Source organism: Littorina saxatilis, linkage group LG3, assembly GCF_037325665.1.
Source record: "Littorina saxatilis isolate snail1 linkage group LG3, US_GU_Lsax_2.0, whole genome shotgun sequence".
Lineage (NCBI taxonomy): Eukaryota > Metazoa > Mollusca > Gastropoda > Littorinimorpha > Littorinidae > Littorina > Littorina saxatilis.
Window position 1 is genome coordinate 709919 of NC_090247.1, and position 7212 is coordinate 717130.

Below are 7212 nucleotides of genomic sequence, written 5' to 3' on the forward strand. Positions count from 1 at the left end.
TCAATCTTGGCGGTCCAATAGCTTCAGTGCTGAAAGGCGCCTCGATTGCAGATATTAAAACAAACAACCAGTACCGGCTTGGGATCTCTTTCTTGTTCTTGAATTTTTGAGATCGTCAGACTTTGAGCCTTTGCATGCTGCAAGCTTACCAAATCTAACCCGCAAGACATTAATGTTACTGTTGTTAGCTTCAGCCAGACGCGGTAGCGAGGTACATTCTTTATCTGGCCTGCAGAAAGACATTTCGTTTCAAGCAGACGGTTTCGTCTCGCTTAATTTTCGACCAGATTTTCTAAATCAGAGACCAGATCAGCAATCACCAGTGATCACAGTTCATCCACTGTCTAATATATTAGCTCCAAACGATCCAGATCTTATGAACTGTCCGGTTCGTGCGCTAACGACTTACTTATCTCGTACAAGCCCCATTCGGGCTAGTAGTCAGAAGCTGTTATTCATCTCCACGAACACAGCTAGACACAAAGACATTGCCAAAGTCACTTTAGCAAAATGGGCTTCCACTCTCATTAGACAAGCCTATGTGTGGTGGCAGCAGAATGATGGTGGGCGTTCTTCTCAGTTCATCCTTCCTCTCTCCTCGGCGAGGACTCATGAGACCCGTGCTTGGGCCTCATCTCTCGCTGTCTTCAAATCCAGGCGTCTATCTGAGGTCTTGGGCGCCGCTTACTGGAGATCAGAAGACGTCTTCCTGAATTACTATTTGAGGGACGTCTCTGGCACTCGTCCTTATGGATGCAACGTCCTACCTGCGGTCGTGGTTGCCGGGCAGGCTCTACCCAGAACTTAGGGTGAGTTGTCTGTCTGCTTATATTCATGTTTTATGATCCCACCTCCTTAAGTAGCAATCTGCTATTTATGAGATTTGGGGAAGTAATATGTAATTTAATCAAAAATTTTAGTGTAAATTTTCATTTGATTAATATACTTACCCAAATCTCATATCAAATGCCCTCCCACCTACCCCGCTTTCAGACTTGCTCAGGCTTGTCAAGAAGTGAATTGAAGATGGCGGCCGCGTGTCACGTGGCGATAAGGGGAGCCTACCCTGAGGTATCACGTGGTCTAGTGACTGTTTATGTGATTTTTCTTTAGGGGAGTGGCTTCCCTTGTGTTACCAGGGAAGCGTGTTCAACGTTTAAGCACTTAACGGAAGTAAATTGCTATTTATGAGATTTGGGTAAGTATATTAATCAAATGAAAATTTACACTAAAATTTTTGATTGTCTTTCACATGTATCAGATTTTGACACATACACACACCCATGCACACACACCCACACTCACACATCTCTCTCGCTCCCTTTGACACAGTTCATACGTCTGCACAAGCAAAATACAGCAACACATTTCAGATGGATTTTCTTTTAATTTCATTTATCTTTGCAAGACACAAACCAACCTCATATGCAATTTTCCATCACAAACATGTTTTAAAATATCAAATTTGCATACAAAATAATACACACTGAAAAACAAAAATCACAGGTCAACCAGTATTAACTGGACGGACGGCATAACAGACAGTATTGTCACAAACCATAACAAACCTTCTTGGAAAAAAATGTTACTGGTGTTGGTATAGTCGGGACGGATGAAAGTCAACAACCAGAACAAGGCCAATGACGAAGGTCCATTGATTCTCGTGTAAACAATCATGTTTGCCACCACAGATCTGCCCAAGCTTTTTGCAAGAGATAAACCCTCATTTGCATGCGCTTCCATCGCCGACTGTCTATCGAGCAAGTTCAACAAAAGACTGGGCCACCGCTCCACACTAACGTTCGCTGCCTTGTCAATTATTGGAAACATCTGCATGCGGATCGCACAGTTATTGGAAATGTCTGCATGCGGATCGCACAGTTATTGGCCTACAGAATCGGATCGGCGATGGCTCCGCAATGCGCAAAACTTAATGAAATACGATAACTTCTTCTTCTGCGTTCGTGGGCTGAAACTCCCACGTACACTCGTGTTTTTTGCACGAGTGGAATTTTATGTGTATGACCGTTTTTTTTACCCCGCCATTTAGGCAGCCATACGCCGTTTTCGGGGGAAGCATACTGGGTATTTTCGTGTTTCTATAACCCACCGAACACTGACATGGATTACAGGATTTTTTCGTGCGCACTTGGTCTTGTGCTTGCGTGTATACACGGGGGTGTTCGGACACCGAGGAGAGTCTGCACACAAAGTTGACTCTGAGAAATAAATCTCTCGCCGAACGTGGGTACGAACTCACGCTGACAGCGGCCAACTGGATACAAATCCAGCGCGCTACCGACTGAGCTACATTCCCGCCGTTAAAAGGTTAATATTGATGTCACATACAGTTTGATTCTCCCCAGTTAAAAGGTTAATACTGGTGTCACATACAGAAGAAGAAGAAGAAGAAGAACCTTTTAACTGGGGAGAATCAAACTGTATGTGACACCAATATTAACCTTTTAACTGGGGAGAATCAAACTGCCATTTGCACAGGAAGCAGCTAATGCTGTTGAGTCCACACAGGTAAAGGATGCTCTTATTCTGCGTCAAAGCCTCGGCAGGTCTGTGGTCATGAATATAATCCTGTAACTTTAACAAAATGTCAGCGTACCTTGTCTTGTATTAAATCAAAATGGTCAGGAGAAAACAAAACAAGTCGTGTAAGGCGAAATTACTACATTTAGTCAAGCTGTGGAACTCACAGAATGAAACTGAACGTAGTGCGCCGCTAGTGCAAAAGGCAGTGAAAGTGACGAGCCTGTTTGGCGCAGCAGCGGTTGCGCTGTGCTTCATAGCACGCTTTACTGTACCTCTCTTCGTTTTAACTTTCTGAGCGTGTTTTTAATCCAAACATATCATATCTATATGTTTTTGGAATCAGGAACCGACAAGGAATAAGATGAAATAGGTTTTGAAACGATTTCGGAAATTTAATTTTAATCATAATTTTTATATTTTTAATTTTCAGAGCTTGTTTTTAATCCGAATATAACATATTTATATGTTTTTGGAATTAGAAAATGATGAAGAATAAGATGAACGTAAATTTGGATCGTTTTATAAATATTTTTATTTTTTTTACAATTTTCAGATTTTTAATGACCAAAGTCATTAATTAATTTTTAAACCACCAAAGTGAAATGCAATACCGAAGTCCGGCCTTCGTCGAAGATTGCTTGGCCAAAATTTCAATCAATTTGATTGAAAAATGAGGGTGTGACAGTGCCGCCTCAACTTTTACAAAAAGCCGGATATGACGTCATCAAAGACATTTATCGAAAAAAAGAAAAAAACGTCCGGGGATATCATTCCCAGGAACTCTCATGTCAAATTTCATAAAGATCGGTCTAGTAGTTTAGTCTGAATCGCTCTACACACACACACACACACACACACACACACACACACGCATACACCACGACCCTCGTCTCAATTCCCCCTCTATGTTAAAACATTAAGTCAAAACTTGACTAAATGTAATTAAAAGAGAATGAAAACATAAGCAAGACACCAAAATGTAACAGAATGTTAGATAAGTGACAGGGGGGTTGCTGGTGGGGTCATATAATACGCACATACCTTACAGCACATACCTTACAGCACATACCTTACAGCACATACCGTACAGCACATACCGTACAGCACATACCTTACAGCACATACCGTACAGCACATACCTTACAGCACATACCGTACAGCACATACCGTACAGCACATACCTTACAGCACATACCTTACAGCACATACCGTACAGCACATACCGTACAGCACATACCTTACAGCACATACCTTACAGGATGGAGGAGACCTTCAACTTTATGAACAAAGATGCAATAGTAACAAGTGATCTGATTGCAAAGGGTACTCCAACAAAAACTTGCAATGGTAGGCAACAATATTTATGTGAACAAAGAATGATGGTCCAGGGGAAAAAAAGTAAAGGATGAGGATCCAAGAAGCAACTGTGTCAACTTGCATAGCAGAGTTGTAAGGGAACAACAAAACAAATGTAAAACGTAAAAGGCAGCAGTTATCACAGTGCACCCTTTTCACTTGTTAAATCCACTCATTTAATTTAAGGGAAAACGGCGATCATTTCACTTAAATGAACAACTCCTGGCTTTCTTTTGGTTAATGAATACAGTGAATCGTATTTCAAGACATTACAAATCTGGTGTTAAGAAAAGTTTGATTTTTAACTCTATTACAAAATGAACATGGTTAAAGAAAACTCTCAATTGATAATGTAATGATGATTACAAACTGATAATGACAATATTGCTATTTCATATGTTACGTAGATTTCCATTGGTCAATTGGGCAATACTCGTGTGCTCCGCACACTCGTGAATTACCAAGCAGCTGCAAATACCCACTCGTCGTTTATTTTCCAGTAATCAACTCGTGGTCATTGTTTAAGCTCTATTTATCACATCTCGCTACCAATCATTGCACACTAAAGTTTGGTTGGTACACCCTTACAGTGCATATTCAGCAAAACAAATTAACAAACAAACAAAAAATACAAACGAACAATTAAACAAGCATTAAGATGACAAAAAAAGTGGAACACATTTCAAATCAGGAATGCAAAATGTGACATATAGTTCATGATTTCCTTCAATCTCCTGACTGACTCTAACAAGCATGTTTTGTGATGAAAATGACAAAACACCACAGCCTGTAACAAAAACTCCAGACTGTATATATATATATATATAGCTCTTATTTAAAACTGGTGTGCAAACATTCATAGTCATGCACATGTACCAAAAAGCTGGGGTGAGGTCAAAGGGTTGAAGGAGAAACAAAATGTGTCCAATGTTGAAACTCTCAAGAATAAATTTCCAGTAGCTGAGGGATGGGGGAGGGGGTTGGTTTTTCGTATCCCTTCAACCTATTTGGCTATTCGGGGGGGGGGGGGGTGGTGGTGGGAGGGGGATGGTTGCATGAAGATAAAGGAGTGTGATTTCAATTAACCAAAGGTTCTTTTTTTGTTTTTGTTGAAGAGAATAAGTTGGGGAGGAGTCATGGGACAGCGTGGAGAAATAAATTGTGTGCTTTAATGGAGCAAAAAAGTTAGGAACAAAAAGCAGAAGAAAAAAGGGTATTATGATCAGTATTTCATAACAGTGAGCAAAAACATAATATTATCTTAATGTATATTTAGAGGCATTAATCACAAGTTTACATATATTACAAAGGGATTATGCCAGAGATGCACAAATAGACAAAACCATGCTAAAACCAAATCAGCAGTATTTATTACATTGGATGGAAGAAGTTCAGCAGTTTCAATCATTAGACTTTAAAAATGGCTGGTTTCAAGTATAACCAACCAACACTTCTTAATAACTCACAGGCTAAAATCCCTAATGTAAGAATTCAGCAGCACAGATATTATTTAACTAGGTGAATACCCGCTTCGCCGGGTACGGCTTCGCCGGGAAGAAGTCGAGCTGAATACGCGGCTGCGCCGGGGGCACGAAGGAAGGGAGATAAACGCGCAAAACACTGGAGAAGAGTAATACCCGGCTTTGCCGGGACAGTGACCTTCTAAAAATAGTATAACGGGAATATGGATTGAGCGTTGTCGACAGTGACCTTCTAAAAATAGAAACGGGAATATGGATTGACGCCACACGAAGGAAGGGAGATAAACGCTGAAAACACTGGAGAAGATAAGGAAGAGTTACTGGGAATGGATCCAGAGAAAAACCAAAATCGGTTCAGCGCTGCGCGCTGAGAGCATGTGTTGAAATATCTCATCGAGCAGGTTATGTCCGGGGTGTACCTGAATATGGCCACCAAATTTGAAAGAGATCCATCGAGAACTTTGGCCGTGCATCGCGGACACACACACACACACACACACACACACACACACACACACACACACACACACAAGTCTATATATATATATAGAAGAAGCCATTCACAATTTCAGCAGACCTTAAAAATCACATTCAACCAGTGTCTGCACTTTTGTTTATCGCACAAGAGCATGGAAAGTTGCTTGCTTTAAAAATGTGAATTATCACAGTTGATAACATCAAGTGCAGAATGGAATGTTAAAATAAAGATAACAAGTAAGGCGAACATACAACATTTAGTCAAGCTCAGTCCAACTCACAGAATGAAACTGAACGCATTGCATTTTTTCCGCAAGACCGTACACTCGTAGCATCGTCTGTCCACCGCTCGTGGCAAAGGCAGTGAAATTAACAATCCAGAAAAGCGCGGTAGCGGTTGCGCTGAGGAGGATAGCACGCTTTTCTATATCTCTATTCTTTTTAACTCTCTGAACGTGTTTTTAATCCAAACATATCATATCTATATGTTTTTGGAATCAGGAATGGACAAGGAATAAGATGAAATTGTTTTTAAATCGATTTCGGAAATTTTATTTTAATCATAATTTTTATATTTTTAATTTTCAGAGCTTGTTTTTAATCCGAATATAACATATTTATATGTTTTTGGAATCAGAAAATGATGAAAAATACGATAAACGTAATTTTGGATCGTTTTATAAAAAAATACTTTTAATTACACTTTTAAGATTTTTAATGACCAAAGTCATTAATTAATTTTTAAGCCTCCAAGCTGAAATGCAATACCAAAGTCCGGCCTTCGTCGAAGATTGCTTGGCCAAAATTTCAATCAATTTGATTGAAAAATGAGGGTGTGACAGTGCCGCCTCAACTTTTACAAAATGCCGGATATGACGTCATCAAAGACATTTATCGAAAAAAATGGAAAAAATATCTGGGGATATTATACCAAGGAACTCTCATGAAAATTGTCATAAAGATCGGTCCAGTAGTTTACTCTGAATCGCTCTACACACACATACACACACACATACCCTCGTCTCGATTCCCCCCTCTATGTTAAAACATTTAGTCAAAACTTGACTAAATGTAAAAACCATGAGACTTCCATCCACAGAAGCAAGGATTCTTTGAATTGTGGAGATGTAATACAAGAATGTGCAGGAGGAACAATGTGCAGGAGGAACAATGTACTGGCAGTGTTGTTCTCAGGCCTCAGTCTACGGTCACTTGCGCAGACTTTTTTGATCTGACGCATCAATCTGATGGCCGGTCAACAGTCTGATAGTTTTGACATGACTTAATTAGGGCACAACAAGTTGTTTGCAGCCAGCACATTTCAACCTCTTCATAGTTTAGATCCATGGCAGTT